Below are 20,478 nucleotides of genomic sequence, written 5' to 3' on the forward strand. Positions count from 1 at the left end.
TAGATCTCTGTTCTTCATAGATTTCAGTAGCTCAATCTCTTTGTAAATGCCATGTTTGTAGATCTCTGTTCTTCGCTCGCTCTCTGTGTATTAATTAACCTCTTTTGTTTGAGCACCTCCATAGCACTTTGTCATCACCTGTGAGTATTGTTTTGGTTATGGTGTTTCTTTGTTTGCTAGTGGGAAAAGGGGAAACCAAGACAAGTCGCCCATGGGCATACACTACCCGTAGGTAAACTTTGTTAAAAACACTAGTTAGAACTGGGCGGACCACCCACTGTATTTTTGGTTAGTTAGTTAGCTGTTGTTGAAATAGGCTAGTCTAGCTTAGGGGTGTTTTTGCATATTTGTTTCTTTCCTTGGGTCCAGCTCAGCCCCTTTTCCTGCTCCCCCCATTACCGTGTGTTTATCAAATAAACCTTGAGTTTGACGGTAGATTTCAGTTGTCCTGGTTATTACGTTCACACTTTTACTTTGTCACAATTATAATTTGCATGAGTTATGTTACGCGTCTCATTACCATCCCCCCTAGACTGTCGGGCCAAAAGGGATTCGTAACAGTCACCGTGGAGACGTTGTTGTTGATGCACTTATTGATGAAGCCGATGACTGAGGTGATATACTCCTCAATGCCATTGGATGAATCCCAGAACATATTCCAGTCTGTGCTAGCAAAACAGTCCTTTAGCGTAGCATCCGCACCATCTGACCACTTCTGTATTGAGCGAGTCACTGGTACTTCCTGATTTCGTTTTTTCTTGTAAGCAGGAATCAGGAGGATAGAACTATGGTTGGATTTGCCAAATGGAGAGCGAGGGAGAGCTTTGTATGCATTTCTGTGTGTGGAGTAAAGGTGGTCTAGAGTTTTTTTTCCCCCTCTGGTTGCACATGTGACATGCTCGTAAAAATTTGGTAAAACGGATTTAAGTCCCAGGCCACTAGGAGCGCCGCTTCTAGGTGAGCATTTTCTTTTTTGCTTATGGCCTTATAGAGTTGGTTGAGTGAGCTCTTAGTGCCAGCATCGGTCTGTGGTGGTATGTAGACGGCTACGAAAAATATAGATGAGAACTCTCTTGGTAGTGTGGTCTACAACTTATGATAAGGTACTCTACCTCAGGCGAGCAATCCCTTGTTTTATATTAGACATCGTGCACCAGCTGTTATTGATAAAAAGACACACAACCCCACCCCTCGTCTTACCAGACGTAGCTTCTCGGTTCTCCCGGTGCATTGAAAATCCCTCCAGCTCTATATTGTCCGCGTAGTCATTCAGCCACGACTCGATATTACAGTTCTTAATGTTCCGTTGGTAGGATAATCGTAGGTCATCCATTTTATTTTCCAATGATTGCATGTTAGCAAGTAGAATTGATGGCAATGGGAGTTTACTCGCTCGCCTACGGATTCGCAAAAGGCAGCCTGATCTGCGTCCTCTTTTCCTCCGTCTTTTCTTCACACAAATGACGTGTATCTGGACCTGTATATCTTTCTCGTCTGACTCGTTAAAGGAAAAAGCTTCTTCCAGTCCGTGAAGAGCAATCCCAGTTCTGATGTCCAGAAGTTATTCTCTTTCATAAGAGACGGAAGCAGCAGCATTATGTACAAAATAAGCTACAAACAACGCAAAAAAAAAATTGAACTAAATAGCACAATTAATTACGGACATGTAAAACGTCAGCCATTCTCTTCGACAACATTTTATCCCTGAAGACAGGGGGGGAATATGGCCAATATAAGGCCTGTTCTTATGCACAACGCAACATGGAGTGCCTGGATACAGACCTTAGCCGTGACATATTGGTATGTAAGTAGATCAGTAAAAATACATGTTCTGTCATATCCGTGGAATACGGTCTGATATACCACAGCTGTCAGCCAATCGGCATTCAGGGCTCGAACTACCTAGTTATTAATTCAGAATAATACACAGTTAAAACCTAACCCTTCTGTTATAGCTCACCATTGAGAGTTGGTGCTGACAAAGTGGTGTCACCTATGTAAACAATTAAATAAGATTCACAAACTAAACGATGAAAATGTAATATTTTAAGTTAACTCAGAAACATGTTTTTGTATGTGTTGCATAAACAAACAGACCCTATGGACAGAGAGCTTGCCTCGAACAGTGTCCAACCTTGAGTCTTGAGCAGCCTCCAACCTTGGTGGACACTCAAACATAATTCCAGAAATGTTAATCATTTTAAAAAAAAAAACAAGGTTCAACATAGACATAGTAGAATGTGTCTTCAGTTGAAGTCAATACCTGTCTTTTCAGAGGGCACATGGTCATGATATTGTTCCATATCACACTTCTTGCCCTCTTCAATCATAAGCACAAATGTCCGACCACCATGCTGGCAAACAGTCTTGGACTTTTGGGAAATGCTTGTGCAGAGTGGGATCGGTAAACCCTTCAACAGTTCATCCTCCCCACACCATATCTTAGTCACATCAGCAGCACATCCAGGACTCTTGCAAGGCGATGCATGACAAACTCTGGTGATCTACAATGGCACACAGAAAGACAATGCACTTGGCATAAGAAATACCTGTTCTGTTAAATGTACAGAAAAAAAAGTATGGCAAAATGTTTGATCCATCCTCACCGTTGCTTGTAAAGACACCCCCAGTGCCAGATGCCACCCCGAGCATGACTATACAAAATAAACTATCTACAGAGAAACAAAATATTAGAGGCATATCTATAGCATATGGATCACATCAGGGTTGGAGTCAATTCCATTTAAATTCAGAATGTAAACTGAAATTCCAATTTTCCTTAATGCTTCTCCAAGAGAAAATGTGGAATCGGAATTTCAGTGTACTACCTGAATTCAAATGGACTTGACCCTGAAAATGAATCCCATGTACATATCTTACAACTTACTTGGGGACCAGCATAACATTGTTGGTGAGAATGCCTGCAGCCATAGGAAGACTGACAGTAGCCATGAGAGAACAGTCTCTACAAAGGAAGCACTGGAATTTGACTCTGTCACGTTGAGGTTTGGCTGATCGTCTGCGTTTCCTTATATTCTTCCTCTTGGGAGCCACCTTGTGTTCTTTCTCTAGGACTAGTTTTCCCTCTGTATCTTTCTCTTCAATCTCTCTCTTCACAGCCCTCTCAGCAACCAACTCCTCCCCTGACTCATAACTGTTTGTCCCCTTTCCCTCTTTCATTTCAGCTCTCATCCCATCTTCAAACTCCCCCTCAGCAGCCATCTCAGTCACCTCTACTCCAACTGGGACAAAGCAGTCTCCCTCTCTCCACTCTGCACTGACTGTCACTCACACCCTCCTCTGAGAAAGCATCTCTCCTTTCCTCCTTATCACGGTCACCTGAGTTCCAACTCAGCTCTTTAGCAATCCCACTTGTATCCTCATCACCAGTGAACACCCTCTCTACACTTCCCCCACCCTTGCCTCCCTCAGGCAAGTTCAGGTTTATCTCTCCAGATTCATGAATATTCTCCAGGATAGCTGTTGGTAGAGCTGGCAACACCTCTCTACTGCTAGAGATGGAGGTACCAGATTCCAGTGCTGAGCTTGTTTCTGGTGGAAGGTTTGTGTCCTGTGCAGGGCTTGAAAGACACAGTACAGAAACCATTATAATTCATATATATTTGACTCCTAATTTGGTTTGAGACATGCAGCGAGTAAATGCATGCACTCAGAATGTAGATATAATGGAGCAAGTAAAATTTGTGAACACTATACTGTACTGTTTTGCAGTATCAGGACATTATCATCTCAGCACATGACAACACATTCTTCAAAATATAGTAAAGACAAGCAAAAATTACTGTACAAAATAATTCAAATACTGAGCTATATTGTGTGCAAAAATACAAATTAGTATTTTATACTAATACAATTTCTCAGAGAACAAGATTTATTTGAACAAGTAATACAAATTCTCAACTTACATCAATAACAAAACATCAAAGATCCACCCAGCAGTGGTGGGTTTGGCATTGAAATAAGAATCCATGAGCAGAAAATAACCCCATACCTACTGTAAAATAAGGTGGTGGATCTTTGATGTTATGGGGCTATTTTACTTCTATTGGTCCTGGGGACATTTTTGCCAAAAACCTGGTTGCCTCTGCTAAGAGGCTGAAACTTGGCCACCATTGCATCTTCCAGCAAGACAATAACCCCAAGCACACATCAATATCCACAAAGAAATGGTTAATTGGCCACAAAAGCAACACTTTTCAATGGCCATCTCAGTCTCCGGACTTGAAAACCCGTGGTTTGAATTGAAGAGGGTAGTTCATAAGCGCTGACGATTGATATCAAGGACCTGAAAGAATTCTGTATTAGAGGAATGGTCTGGGATCCCTCCCAAAGTCTTTAACGGATAAAACACTTTAGAAAAAGGCTGTGAGGTATTGAAAACAGTGGTGTCAATAATTTTGACCCCTACCTTTGAGAAAAAAAATATTTACTTAATATATATTTTTCAATTGCTTTCTGAGCAATTGTATTAATATAAAATGTAGCATACAATATAGCTCAGTATTTGAATTATTTTAGTCATTTTTGCTCATCTTTATCGAGTGTCACTGTATATCACATATGTCAGAGTCAAGGCCCGTGGGCCACATCCGGCCCGCAAGAAGGTTTTTTACGGCCCCTGGGATGATCTTGATTTATTATTAGAACCGGCCCGCAGCAAGCCGGCAGCCCGCAGATCTTTTACACGCACCAATACTACATTTCCCACAATGCAAAGGTGACGCACCGAGCAGTAGGCTGCTTCATTTCAATATTTATTGGCACAGCAGTCGTCAGCATCACAGTAAAATTAACTTTCAGATACCCATCAAAAATGGCAAAACGGAAGGTGGATACTGAGAACCGGGGGTTTCAAACAAGGTGGGAGTCGGAGTATATGTTCACGAAGGTAGCTGGAAAACCTGTGTGTCTTCTGTGTGGAGAAAGTGTGGCGGTACTGAAAGAGTATAATCTGAGACGACATTATGAAACGAAACACGCGGACAAAAACAAGAATATGGACATGGAACAAAGGCTACAAAAGGCAGAGGAATTAAAACGAGGCCTCAAATCTCGACAGGCTCTGTTCAAAAAAGCCAAATCACAAGGCCAGGCTGCTGTCAAGGCCAGTTTTATTTTGGCAGAAGAGATCGCTAAATCAGCCCGGCCATTTACGGAGGGGGATTTCATCAAAAACTGCATGATTAAAGTTTGTGACGAAGTTTGCCCAGAAAAAAGGCAACTCTTTTTAAATGTGAGTCTGAGCAGAAACACCATTGCCGAGAGAGTAGACCAGTTGTCCATCAATCTAAAAGAGCAGCTTGTGAAAAAGGGAAAAGATTTTATTGCATATTCCTTGGCTGTGGATGAGAGCACCGACATTTCTGACATTGCCCAGTTGTCAATTTTCATCCGCGGAGTGGACTCCAACCTAAGCGTGACAGAGGAGTTTTTGGCTTTACGTCCTATGCATGGCACAACTACGGGGCATGATTTGTATGAAGAGGTGTCAAGATGTGTAAATGAGATGGAGCTGCCTTGGGAAAAACTCGTGGGTTTGACAACCGACGGAGCACCTGCGATGTGTGGACACAGGAGCGGACTGGTGGCGAAGATACGGGAAAAGATGCAAGAGGAAAACGCGACAGGTGAGCTGACAGCTTATCATTGTATCATACACCAGGAAGCGTTGTGCGGTAAAGCCTTGAAAATGGAGCATGTAATGAGCATCATCACGCGCACAGTTAACTTTATCAGAGCCAAAGGTTTGAATCACCGCCAGTTCAAGGCATTTCTGACGGAGTTAGAAACGGAGCATGGTGATTTGCCTTATCACACAGAGGTGCGATGGCTAAGCCAGGGAAAGGTGCTTCAAAGATGTTTCGAGCTTCGTGAGGAGATTTGTCTGTTCTTGGACAGCAAAGGGAAAGACACAACACAACTCCGAGACGAAATGTTTCTGTGTGAAATGGCTTTTCTGTGTGACATTACGAGTCATCTGAATGCAATAAACTTGCAGCTGCAGGGTCGGGATCGTGTCATCTCTGATATGTACAGTACAGTGAAGGCATTTAAAACCAAACTGACTCTGTGGGAGACGCAGATGCGGAAAGAAAATTTGAGCCACTTTCCCAGCTGCCAGACCATGAAAGAGAAGCTCTCTACCAGTGCGTTCCCGAGCACACAGTTGGCTGATAAAATAGGTATGCTTGCCGCTGACTTTCGACGCCGATTTGCTGACTTTGAAGCACAAAAAAGCAGGTTGGAACTGCTCGGTAACCCATTTGCTGTTGACGTGGAAAGCTCACCACCAAACCTCCAAATGGAGTTGATTGACCTCCAATGCAATGATGCACTGAGGGCAAAATATGCGGCAGTGGGTGCTGCGGAGTTCGCCCGTTTCCTCCCCGGCACAATGCCCCAGCTGCGCATCCAGGCTGCTCAAACGTTGTCTATGTTTGGCAGCACATACCTGTGTGAACAACTGTTTTCTTTGATGAACCTGAACAAAACATCACACAGAAGTCGACTTACTGCTGAACACCTCCACTCAATTCTGAGGATTTCTTCAGCTCAGAGCCTTACCCCGAACATTGATGAACTTGTGGAAAAGATGGGACACCACCAAGTATCACCCTCAACCTCAAACAAGTGAACATTACTGTGCAATCACATATTTAGAGTTTTTACTCAGTTCAAGTTTAAAAGTTAAAATTTAATATTTGTTTTCACTGCATGTTACTTCTCCTTAAACAAAGTGTTGTTTTTGATTAATAGATTTTTGCACTTTATTTTTTTGTATTTCAATCCAATTATATTTTAAAAATATTTCAGTTGAGTGGATGATAGAAAATTGCTATTATTGTTTTTTCTTTGAAGTAAATTTAGCCCACTTTTGCTAAAATAGAAAATATAGTCTACTGATGGTGCCTTGAATACCGGTTTCTTTCATTTAATGTTCATGTTATGGGGATATTTATATAAAGGAAATTTGTCTTTTGTGTCTGTTGAAAATTAAAGATTACTGACAGAGCCATAAGAAAATATTGCTTTATTTATCTGATCATATTGTAATATATTTGTTAGGTTTTCAGTAGGTTCAATTAGGTTCACTAGACTATATGCGTCATTTAAACATTTTTCAATGAACATTCGAACAGTCCGGCCCTCGTCTTGTAGCTGATTTTTTTATTTGGCCCTCCGTCCATTTGACTTTGACACCCCTGCTGTATATGAAGGCTTACCAGTTTTCTGCATTCAGTTTCTTCATAGACCGCCACCGCCATAGCTGACCCACCTACTTGAGATAATACAAATCGACCTCAAATTCCATTCATGATCCTTCTCTCCAGCCATTAGCAAAAACATAAAATGTACATGTTTGTCAAATATTCAACTTTTTTAAATAGAAAAAGACCCTACACATTTACAACAGCTTTCATTAACGAGTCATACTATTTAGACTATAAAATGTCCATTGGAATGTGACTTGTTAGGATACTCAGAAAATAATATCAAAGTTTGGTGTTTCAAATATTTTGATGCCATAACTTCCCTCAGTGAATTGCTGGCATTGCAGTACAATCTGCTGAGAGCTGAGATCCTGTAATTATACTACTTCTGGTTACATCTAGGCCTGGGGAGAATCTCAACAGGATTACCTCGATTCCTCGCATCCTCTCCTCGCCTCTTTTTGAAAAATGTCAAAAGTACTCAAGGAGAGGAGGCGAGGAGATGAAACGTGGAAACAAATGCACTTGAATTAAATGAGATGGGTGGAATCCCAAAACACATATGTAAAGTGGTAAAAAATCTATTTATTCTAGTTGTGCAAGACATTTTATAGATAAAAGGACAAGTAGCGGTATCATTTTTAAATGTGTGCATGCTTTTCTATGCTGAGAAAACAGCTGAATCAAAGGTGGTGTGGCAGATTTGAAAACTCTTCAGCAGTATGGTCGGCCTACACCCGAGTATCCTCCACCAGAGGAGGCAATCAAATAGTAGAGAACTCCCCTGTTCACCTATTGGGCCGTCAACGTTTTCACCATCATTGCAAAGCCCTAGTTATTTTTTTGCTTTGACTAAGTCATTTCTGAAGATGATTTACTTCATGTGATCAGCGATTCATTTATGCAGGTCCCTCATTTTAAGGTCAACCCTGTTATGTGAACTGAACAATTTATTTAATATGGTGAAACTTTTCCTATTTAAATTTATATTTTTTAAGAAACATTGAACATCTAATTAGAGGTCAACCGATTATGATTTTTCAACGCCGAAACCGATTATTGAAGGACCAAAAAAAAACGATACCGATTATTGGAGGACCAAAAAAGGCGATACCGATAAAATCGGCCGATTCTTATTTATAATAATGACAATAACAATACTGAATGAAAACTTATTTTAACATAATACATAAATAAAATCAATTTAGCCTCAAATAAATAATGAAACATGTTCAATTTGGTTTAAATAATGCAAAAACAAGTGTGTGCCATGTAAGAAAGCTAACGTTTAAGTTCCTTGCTCAGAACATGAGAACATATGAAAGCTGGTGGTTCCTTTTAACATGAGTCTTCAATTTTCCCAGGTAAGAAGTTTTAGGTTGTAGTTATAGGAATTATTAGGACTCTCTCTCTATACCATTTGTATTTCATATACCTTTGACTATTGTATGTTTATATGGATGTTGGATGATATTGGATGGTTATAGGCACTTTAGTATTGCCAGTGTAACAGTATAGCTTCCGCCCCCCTCCTCGCCCCTACCTGGGCTTGAACCAGGAACACATCATCAACAGCCACCCTCGAAGCATCGTTACCCATCGCTCCACAAAAGCCAAGGCACTTGCAGAGTAAGGGGAACAACTACTTCAAGGTCTCAGAGCGAGTGACGTCACCAATTGAAACGCTATCAGCGCGCACCCCGCTAACTAGCAAGCCATTTCACATCGGTTACATCAGCCTAATCTCGGGAGTTGATAGGCTTGAAGTCATAAACAGCTCAATGCTTGAAGCACAGCGAAGAGCTGCTGGCAAACGTACAAAAGTGCTGTTTGAATGAATGCTTAAGAGCCTGCTGGTGCCTACCATCGCTCAATGAGACTGCTCTATCAAATCATAGACTTTATTATAACACACAGAAGTACGAGCCTTAGGTCATTAATATGGTCAAATCCAGAAATTATAATTTCGAAAACAAAACGTTTATTCTTTCAGTGAAATACGGAACCGTTCCGTATTTTATTTAACGGTGGCATCCATAAGTCTAAATATTCCTGTTACATTGCATAACCTTCAATGTTATGTCATAATTACGTAAAATTCTGGCAAAGTAGTTCGCAACGAGCCAGGTGGCCCAAACTGTTGCATTTTCCCTGACTCTGCGTGCAAATGCTTGCAAATGTATAAGAAATATATACATTAATAACAAACATTTAGACCCTTTGCCATGACACTTGAAATTTAGCTCAGGTGCATCCTTTTTCCATTGATCATCCTTGAGATGATGCTACAACTTGACTGGAATCCACCTGTGGAAGCCACTCCTCTGTAAAAGGCACATGACAGCCCGCTTGGAGTTTGCCAAAAAGCACCTAAAGGACTCTCAGACCATGAGAAACAAGATTCTCTGGTCTGATGAAACCATCATTGAACCATTTGACCTGAACGCCAAGCGTCACATCTGGAGGGAACCGAACACCATGCCTACAGTGAAGCATGGTGCTGGTAAAATACTGTTAGGTTCTTATTTTTCAGAGTAAATAACTCACGGACACTATAGAAACTTTAACCAATTTGAATCATTCCCCAAAAGGTTCTGTACAGCTGAAAACAGACAGCAAAAGATTTCAGACTTCAGTTTATATGCATCCTACTTAAGACACTCCCCTTTCTCTACAATCCTTACATTGTATGGCTCTACAGGAAGCTAATAAAGAGGGTAACAGGATTCCAAACATTTATTACACTTAAGTAGAGGTCAACCGATTAAATCGGAATGGCTGATTAATTAGGGCCGATTTCAAGTTTTCATAATCGGAAATCGGTCAAATGGGACACCGATTTGACCTTTTTTTAACACCTTTATTTAATCTCTATTTAACTAGGCAAGTCAGTTAGGAACACATTATTACTTTCAATGACGACCTAGTTAACTGCCTCGTTCAGGTGCAGAACGACAGATTTTCACCTTGTCAGCTCGGGGGATTCAATCTTGCAACCTTACAGTTAACTAGTCCAACGCTCTAACCACCTGCCTCTCTCTCGTTGCACTCCACAAGGAGACTGTCTGTTACGCGAATGCAGTAAGCCAAGGTAAGATGCTAGCTAGCATTAAACTGATCTTATAAAAAACTAGTTAACTAAACATGGTTGATGATATTACTAGATATTATCTAGCGGTGGAAGATATTAGTAGATATTAGACCGGTGGAAATCTGTCCTTTGGTCTGATGAGTCTAATGTTGAGATTTTTGGTTTCAACCGCTGTGTCTTTGTGAGAAGCAGAGTACGTGAACAGATGATCTCTGCATGTGTGGTTCCCACCGTGAAACATGGAGGTGTGATGGTGTGGGCGTGCTTTGCTGGTGACACTGTCTGTGATGTATTTAGAATTCAAGGCACACTTAACCAGCACAGCTACCACAGCATTCTGCAGCACTACGCCATCCCATCTGGTTTGCGCTTAGCGTGACTGTCATTTGTTTTTCAACAGGACAATGACCCAACACACCCCCAGGCTGTGTAAGGGCTATTTGAACAAGAAGGAGAGTGATGGTGCTACATCAGGTGACCTGGCCTCCACAAATCACCCAACCTCAACCCAATTGAGATGGTTTTGGATGAGTTGGACCAGATTGAAGGAAAAGCAGCCAACAAGTGCTCAGCATATGTGGGAACTCCTTCAAGACTGTTGGAAAAACATTCCTCATGAAGCTGGTTGAGAGAATGCAAGAGTGTGCAAAGCTGTCAAGGCAAAGGGTGGCTACATTGAAGAATCTCTAAAATATATTTAGATTTGTTTAACACTTTTTTGATTATTACATGTCTACATATGTAATAATTTGTCTTCACTATTATTCTACAATGTAGAAAATAGTACAAATAAAGAAACCCTTGAATGAGTAGGTGTGTCCAAACTTTTGACTGGTACTGTATATCTCCACATATCCCAAAAACAAATTATTAATTCTTTAAGCTCATGGAGGTAAGCAATCCCATTGAGGATTTCCAATCACCTCCAAAATACATTTGGCATCCACAAATGTATCTAAAAGTAAACAGATTTCCTGCTCAAAATCTTGAAATAGGTCTTTGTGTCTCACCCTGATCCGTTTCACCTGTCCTTGTGATTGTCTCCACCCCCTCCAGGTGTCCCTTGTTTTCCCCAGTGTATTTATCCCTGTGTTTCCTGTCTCTCTGTGCCAGTTCGTCTTGTATGTTTCCAAGTCAACCAGCATTTTTCCTGTTCTCCTGCTATTTGCATTCTTTCTCGTCCTCTCGGTTTTGACCCATGCCCGTTTCTGGACTTTGTACCCGCCTGCCTGACTATTCTGCCTCCTGTGTCTGCATTTGGGTCTTGCGTTGTTTTTTTTAACTGTTATTTGTAGCATAAATGTTTCCCAAAATGAAAGGCACAACATTCACATCTATAAGTAAAATCAACCATCTTCCAGAATGATCAGCCTTACTCTTGACTATTGCTGGACGCAGACATCTAACTCCCTTCATAGACTTTGAGAGCACTGGGTGGCCAACCATGGGTCCCTCCTGGCCATCGTCCTGACACATTGAAATTGTGGCAAATACACTCTCAAAGTAGAGTCATGCTCAGCCCGCATCAAGTAGTGATTGTAAACTGTAAAACTGCTTGTACATCCCCACGACTCATGGCAAAATTATGACCATCACACCAAGTACAGAATATGCCCCCAGCGCATTTGAAGAAGCAGCCCTGGCGGAAGAAGCAGCCCTGGCGTTCTGCAACGTGTTTACCACATTGTCCTGAATGCCTAGACTTGCCCATTTACACCTCTCAGGGGCCAAGCCCAAAAGCTGGAGGCAGCGTGTGTCTGGATGCCACAGCGTGTCCCCCGAGCCTGAGAGAGCAGGTTGGGTCTTATTGGCAGCTGCCATGGGATCCCAGAGAGGGACAACAGGAGGCTGAACCATGGTCGTCTCAGCCAGTATGGGGCAATCAGGAGCAGCTGGTGGTCCTTCACACTAACCCTGTCTAGTGTATTTGTGATCAGGGGAAATGGTGGGAATGCATAACGTGTAACTGTCGGCCAATCGTGAGGGAGGGCATCCAAACCCAGAGGGCCTGGAGGGTCCGACATCGAGAACCAGCTGGGACAATGAGTGTTCTCCTGAGATACAAACAGGTTCACCTGCACTCTCCCAAACCTTTCCCACAGCTGTAACACGACCTGAGGGTGTAGACTCCAGTCCCGCTCCAGCAGGCCATTTCTAGAAAGCATTCCGCTGCCCGGTTCAAAACCCCGGGGATGTGCTCTGCCCGCAATGACGTTAAGCAGGTCTGAGCCCACAGCAAGAGCTCCAGAGACTTACCTCGCAGAGGTGCTGATCTCAGTCCCCCCAGTAATTGATATACACCACTAGTGGTGTTGTCTGAGCTGACCAGGACATGTTTCCCCTTCAAGTAGGGCAGGAACTGTTGGAGTGCCAGTCAAACCACCCTGAGCTCAGGCACATTGATGCGCTTTCCACTCCATGGGGGGCTCCTGCCACCGCTCGCTGCCATGCTTCTCAACACTGTCCCCCAACCTGCTAGTGAGGCATCAGTGCACACATGCTCCCTGCGGTGGACTCTTTTCAGGCGTGAGAGTGCCATTTCAGAGTCCTCACACATGCATTAGTCACCGGTAACTGACGAAGTCTGTGTCGTCTCTGGTGTAGATGGTGAGAGTTGAACCATAGCTGGAGTGGCCTGAGGTGAGGAAGGCCCAGTGGAATCCACAGAGAAGCCAACGTGAGTATGCCGAGTAGCTTCTGGCACTCTAATACAGACACGGCTCATCCAAGCAGGAAACAGTCTAGGTAGGTCTGTATCTTCTCCAATCTCACCTGAGGGAGACGTGCTCTCAGAAAATGTGAATAAATCAACATCCCCTGGAAGACCACCATCTGTGAGGGAGTCAGGTTGTTCTTCACCCTATGTTTAGGGTGAGGCCCAGGTTTTGAATGTCATTCACAATTATCCTTGGGTCTGCTGTAGCTTGCTCTCTTGATTGAGCACACACCAGCCAGTCATCCAGGTAGGTCAGCACTAGAATACCCTGGGACGTGATAGGCGCTAGGACTACGTCCATGTACTTTGTGAATGTACGTGGCACCAGTGAGAGGCCGAACGGGAGGACTTTGAATTCGTAAGCCACAGAGGTACTTCCAATGATCTCGATGAACAGGAACGTGGAAGTACACATTCTTCAGGTCGAGCTCAAGACTGCCTGCAACACCTGCGCTGGTGAGAGCATCTTGAACTTGAGCGCCTTTAAACATTTGTTGAGGTCAGGATCATCTGAAAGTTGGAACTATGAAATACGTTGAGTACAACCCACTTCGCCATTCTAGTGGCTCTACCTTCCTGATTGGTCTTGCTCCTGAGCAAGGATGCAATCTCCAACCAGAGCGCCTCTTTCCTCACCCCATCTGCCACTCTAGGTGATGCAGATGCTCCTGTAGGTCGTCGGTATCAGAATTGGAGTTTGTAACCCCCCAGAACTGTGCCCAGAACCCAGAGAGAATCCTTGCCTCTCCCAGTTTGCCGTTTGGGCCAGGAAAAGATGGCAGAGGCCAAACGCCAGCACCTCAGGAGTACTGCCAGGGCCCATGCGTTTTAGCAGTGTGCCGCTGCTTGTAAGGGTGGTCACGACTAGAGGTTGACTGATTAAGCTCACTAGGGCAGGGGGCATTATTTTCACCTCCGGATGAAAAGCGTGCCCAAAGTAAACTGCCTGTTACTCAGGCCCAGAAGATAGGATATGCATATAATTGGTAGATTTGGATAGAAAACACTAAAGTTTCTAAAGCTGTTAAAATAATGTCTGTGGGTATAACAGAACTGATATGGCAGGCAGAAACCTGAGAAGAATCCATCCAGGAAGTGGGATTTTATTTATGTTTGTAGTTTTTCCATTGACTGCCTATACAGTATCCCATGACTTAGGACTCAAATTGCACTTCCTATGGCTTCCACTAGATGTCAACAGTCTTTAGAAATTGTTTCAGGCTTGTATTCTGAAAAATGAGGGAGTAAGACCACTGAGTAAGTGGATAGTGGAAAGTCCCCAGACCCGTTTTCTGAGCGCGACCGAGAGCGCATCTTTCTTGTTTTTCTTTTATATTGACAAAGCTATTGTCCGGTTGAAATATTATCGATTATTATGACTAAAAACAACCTGAGGATTGATTATAAACATCGTTTGACATGTTTCCACGAACTCTACGGATACTATTTGGATTTTTCGTCTGCCTGTTGTGACTGCCTTTGAGCCATTGGATAACTGAACAAAACAGAGGTTTTTGGATATAAAGAGGGACTTGATCGAACAAATGAACATTTATTGTGAAACTGGGAGTGCAACCATATGAAGATCAAAGTTAAGTGATTCATTTTATCACTATTTCTGACTTTTGTAACTCCAATACTTGGCTGGTAACTGTTTGTAAATGCTTTGTGTGCTGGGCGCTGTCCTCAGATAATAACATGGTATGCTTTCGCTGTAAAGCCTTTTTGAAATCTGACACCGCGGTTGGATTATCAAGAAGTTCATCTTTAAGCCGATGTATAACACTTGTATGTTTTATGAATTTGTATTATGAGTATTTCTGTTTTTGAATTTGGTGCTCTGCAATTTCACCGGATGTTGGCCAGGTAGGAGGGTAGCGTCCCACATACCCATAAGAAGTTAATCGGCATGGCCAATTTCAAGTTTTCATAAGAATTGGTAATTATTATGGCCGATTACATTGCACTTCGAGGAGACTGCGTGGCAGGCTGATCACCTGTCACGCGAGTGCAGCAAGGAGCCATGGTAAGTTGCTAACTAGCATTAAACTTATTTTATAAACAATCAACCTTAACATAATCACTAGTTAACTACACATAGCTGATGATATTACTAGTTTAACTATCCTGTCCTGCGTTGCATACAATTAATGTGGTGGCTGTTAATTCATCATCGAATCAGACTACTTCGCCAAACGGGTGATGATTTAACAAGCGCATTCGCGAAAAAAAGCACTGTCGGTGCACTAATGTATCAAACCATAAACATCAAATGGCTTCCTTAAAATCAATACACAAGTATATATTTTTAAACCTGCATATTTAAGAAATTCATGTTAGCAGGCAATATTAACTAGGGAAATTGTGTCACTTCTCGTGTTCTGTGCAAGCAGAGTCAGGATATATGCAGGAGTTTGGGCCGCCTGGCTCGTTGCGAACGGTTTCTTCCTAACAACGACCGTAATTAATTTGCCAGAATTGAACATAATTATGACATAACATTGAAGGTTGTGCAATGTAACAGCAATATTTAGACTTATGGATGCCACCCATTCAAGAAAATACGGAACGGTTCCGTATTTCACTGAAAGAATAAACGTTTTGTTTTCAAAATGATAGTGTCCAGATTTGACCATATTAATGACCTAAGGCTCGTATTTCTGTGTTTATTATAATTAAGTCTATTATTTCATATTTGATAGAGCAGTCTGACTGAGCAGTGGTAGGCAGCAACAGGTTCGTAAGCATTCATTCAAACAGCACTTTTTTCTGCATTTGCCAGCAGCTCTTCGCAATGCTTGAAGCACAGCGCTGTTAATGACTTCAAGCCTATCAACTCCCGAGATTAGGCTGGCAACACTATAGTGCCTATAAGAACATCCAATAGTCAAAAGGTGTATGAAATACAAATGGTATAAAGAGAAAGTCCTATAATAACTAAAACTTCTTACCTGGGAATATTGAAGACTCATGTTAAAAGGAACCACCAGCTTTCACATGTTCTCAGGTTATGAGCAAAAAATAAAACAATTTGCCGATTAATCTGTATCGCCTTTTTTTGGTCCTCCAATAAATCAGTATCGGCGTAGAAAAATTTAAAAATAAAATAAATTTTTTTTTAAAAAGTTGACACCTCCCATCCTGCCCCGTCTTCCTGCTCGTCCAAGGATCAGGGGTAGGGCGCACAGTTTCCAAGAACTGCGGCAAAGTCGATCTGTCTTTGCTCAGTTTTGTAGTCTGCTGTATGAGGTTGTTGACCCTTCACCCAATGGTGGAACCTGGCATGAAGGTGAGCTCCAAGAATGTTTTCTTATCTGGCGGAGGCAGTTTAGATTGTGCAGTCACCACTGAAGCCAAAGCCTTGCGGTTGGCACGTGCCATATCCATCTGGAGCATTGTGAGCAGCCTTGACACCTTTGTGGCCTCCTTAAGAAGCTCGTCATCACCACCTGGGAGGCTAGGGTTCAGCAGGGCGAGGTAGGATTGCAGCATCGTAGCCGCTTCTACGAGGCACGCCTTGATGGAGAGGGTCCCGGAAGTGCTTTGCAGCCGTTTATCACTTACTCTTTCAGGTCCTGGTTTGAGGCGAGGCACCATTCCAACGATCTCCTTGTCAAGGAGGATCATGGCAACCACCATGTCATCCATCACTGGATTGTGGTCTAGCCCCAAGGACTCTGCATCCATTAGGAGAGTCCACGGCCTGGTCTGGTTGTCACAACGGAAGCCCCCTTCCATCTTGCGCCAGTATTTGCGGAGAGCCAAAGCGAACTTGGGGCAGATGGGGATAAGGAGCTGCTCAGATGGTGCTTCTTCCAGCTTGATATCAAGGACGGTAGCCACCCTCACTAAAATTTCCAGTGTTGCTTACGTCACCGCCTGGGGTGCCTCTGTAGAGGCGCTCCCATCTACAGATGGCGCTGTGGACTGGGTCGATCCCTGATGTGCTCGGAACACTGGAGCACTGTCACCCAACTCCAACTCGTCTCCAGAGTGGAGAGAGAGGGCCTCGTTGCCGTCATCATCCCCCTGTAAAGCATCCCCTTCCTCCCGCAGGCTTTCCGCCTGATGTTTGAGGCAGATCAACTCCTTAGCCGTACTAAGTTTGGAGGGTGGGTCCCCAAAGCGGCCGAAAGGGGTGCTGCTGCGACGACGCATCAACCCAGAGGGGGGAATACGGTCATCAGATGGGAGGACTGTACTGTGGCCCTCATCCCCTTCAGGCGTGCTAAGCGCAGGCGGCGCAGGCCAAACAACTATTAGGTTCTCTAACCACTCTTGTGTGTGATCTAACCCAAGACAGGTAATGTAGGCAGAGTGTGCTTTAAGTTATTGAACTACACTCTAACATAGAGCTCTTACCAAGCGAATGCTCTCTGGAATGAGCTGAGAAAAGGTAGTGTGGCGGCAGCTATTTAAGGGGGTCAGCTGCAGCACTACCCAGAACACGGGACTAATCTGATATTCTTACTTGGAATGTATCCTGCTGAGCGAAAGGATACCACATTGGCGTGATCCAATATAGTGCTACATAACAGCACAGCAGACAATCACTCGTTGTTTCATGCCGTCTCCCTCTTGTTCAGGAAGCGCATAGAGTTTCAAATTCAATCTCCTCTGATTTCCTCCCTTTCTTGGGAGCGGGGGTGTTGGACACATAGTCCGGCTGCTCCACCAGATCAGGGCAAGTTGCATCAGAACGTGCATAACAGTGAATATTTTCTGTTAGCCTTAGCTAGCTAGTGGAGTAGCTTAGATGTTAAAACATTCCACTTCATGAAGGGTATCGTCAAAAGGCTATTTTTTCTTGCACTTTTAATTCAGTGCAACATCAGATTACCAATTTGGCCAGGTTTGTTCACAAAAAAAAATTGTTAAGCGGGAAAAATCAAACAAAGTTCATCAGGCACGGTATACTACGACCACAAGGAACAAAGAGACCGATATTTCACCAGATATATAAAATGTGAAGCATCCAGTTGGCATTTCCACTCACTAACACTGGGTGGTGAGGAAGTCCAGTGGCAGAAGATGTTGAGAGATGAATTTTAGCCAATGGTGGAAAAAGTACCCAATTGTCATACTTGAGCAAAGATAAATTAATAGAAAATGACTCAAGTAAATGTGAAGGTCACTTAAGTAAAAGTGTAACAGATTTGGTTTTAAATATACATAAGTATCAAAAGTACAGTGGGCAAAAAAGTATTTAGTCAGCCACCAATTGTGCAAGTTCTCCCACTTAAAAAAATTAGGCCTGTAATTCATCATAGGTACACTTCAACTATTACAAACAAAATGAGAAGAAAAATCCAGAAAATCACATTGTAGGATTTTTAATGAATGTATTTGCAAATTATGGTGGAAAATAAGTATTTGGTCACCTACAAACAAGCAAGAATTCTGGCTCTCACAGACCTGTAACTTCTTCTTTAACCTCTTGAACCTCTAGGGGCAGTATTTCATTTTTGGATGAAAAACGTTCCCGTTTTAAACAAGATATTTTGTCACAAAAAGATGCTTGACTATGCATATAATTGACAGCTTTGGAAAGAAAACACTGACATTTCCAAAACTGCAAAGATATTGTCTGCGAGTGCCACAGAACTAATGCTACAGGCGAAACCAAGATGAAATTTCATACAGGAAGTGAGCCAGATTTTGAATGCGCTGTGTTCCAATGTCTCCTTATACGGCTGTGAAAGCGCAAGGAATGAGCCTACACTTTCTGTCGTTTCCCCAAGGTGTCTGCAGCATTGTGACGTATTTGTAGGCATATCATTGGAAAATTGAACATAAGAGACTACATTTACCAGGTGTCCGCTCGGTGTCCTCCGTCGAAACTATTGCGTAATCTCCAGGCGCGTGCATTTTTCCATTTTGTTCAGAGGAGAAACAAAACTGCCACGAGTGATTTATCATCGAATAGATATGTGAAAAACACCTTGAGGATTGATTCTAAACAACGTTAGCCATGTTTCTGTCAATATTATGGAGTTAATTTGGAAAAAAGTTCGCCGTTGTAATGACTGAATTTTCGGGTTTTTTCTTAGCCAAACAAAACGGAGCAATTTCTCCTACACAAATAATATTTCTGGAAAAACTGAACATTTGCTATCTAACTGAGTCTCCTCATTGAAAACATCCAAAGTTCTTCAAAGGTAAATTATTTTATTTGAATGCTTTTCTTGTTTTTGTGATAATGTTGCCTGCTGAATGCTAGGCTTAATGCTATGCTAGCTATCAATACTCTTACACAAATGCTTGTGTAGCTATGGTTGAAAAGCATTTTTTGAAAATCTGAGATGACAGTGTTAACAAAAGGCTAAGCTTGTGAGCCAATATTTATTTCATTTCATTTGCGATTTTCATTAATAGTTAACGTTGCGTTATGGTAATGAGCTTGAGGCTATAATTACGCTCCCGGATAACAGGTTAAGACGCTCCTCTGTCCTCCACTCGTTACCTGTATTAATGCCACCTGTTTGAACTTGTTATCAGTATAAAAGACACGTCCACAACCTCAAACAGTCACACTCCAAACTCCACTATGGCCAAGACCAAAGAGCTGTCAAAGGACACCAGAAACAAAATTGTAGACCTGCACCAGGCTGGGAAGACTGAAGCTGCAATAGGTAAGCAGCTTGGTTTGAAGAAATCAACTGTGGGAGCAATTATTAGGAAATGGAAGACATACAAGACCACTGATAATCTCCCTCGATCTGGGGCTCCACGCAAGATCTCACCCCGTGGGGTCAAAATGATCACAAGAACGGTGAGCAAAAATCCCAGAACCACACAGGAGGACCTAGTGAATGACCTGCAGAGAGCTGGGACCAAAGTAACAAAGCCTACCATCAGCAAGGGCATTGAAGATGAAACATGGCTGGGTCTTTCAGCATGACAATGATCCCAAACACACCGCCCGGGCAACAAAGTAGTGGCTTCATAAGAAGCATTTCAAGGTCCTGGAGTGGCCTAGCCAGTCTCCAGATCTCAACCCCATAGATAATCTTTGGAGGGAGTTGAAAGTCTGTGTTGCCCAGCAACAGCCCCAAAACGTCACTGCTCTAGAGTAGATCTGCATGGAGGAATGGCCCAAAATACCAGCAACAGTGTGTGAAAACCTTGTGAAGACTTACAGAAAACATATGGTATAAAAAAAAAACAAGGGTATATAACAAAGTATTGAGATAAACTTTTGTTATGGTGGAAAATAAGTATTTGGTCAATAATTTGCAAATAAATTCATTAAAAATCGTACAATGTGATTTTCTGGATTTCTCTCATTTTGTCTGCCATAGTTGAAGTGACCTATGATAAATCACAGGCCTCTCATCTTTTTAAGTGGGAGAACTTGCACAATTGGTGGCTGACTAAATACTTTTTTGCCCCACTGTATAAATCACTTCACATTCCTTATATTAAGCAAACCACACTGC

The 20,478-nt window shown here is 42.6% G+C and overlaps 1 long non-coding RNA gene across 1 annotated transcript; it reads right to left on the reverse strand.

The window, feature by feature from the left end:
- Positions 1 to 2,269: 2,269 nt before the first annotated feature.
- On the reverse strand, positions 2,270 to 3,587 carry LOC139390015 (uncharacterized). The gene is made up of 3 exons (XR_011629452.1): positions 2,888 to 3,587; positions 2,607 to 2,672; positions 2,270 to 2,504 (listed from the first exon to the last, which is right to left on the reverse strand). It is a non-coding gene; the product is annotated as an uncharacterized lncRNA (long non-coding RNA).
- Between the last annotated feature and the right edge of the window lie 16,891 nt (positions 3,588 to 20,478).

Source organism: Oncorhynchus clarkii, chromosome 30 (genome assembly GCF_045791955.1).
Source record: "Oncorhynchus clarkii lewisi isolate Uvic-CL-2024 chromosome 30, UVic_Ocla_1.0, whole genome shotgun sequence".
NCBI lineage: Eukaryota > Metazoa > Chordata > Actinopteri > Salmoniformes > Salmonidae > Oncorhynchus > Oncorhynchus clarkii.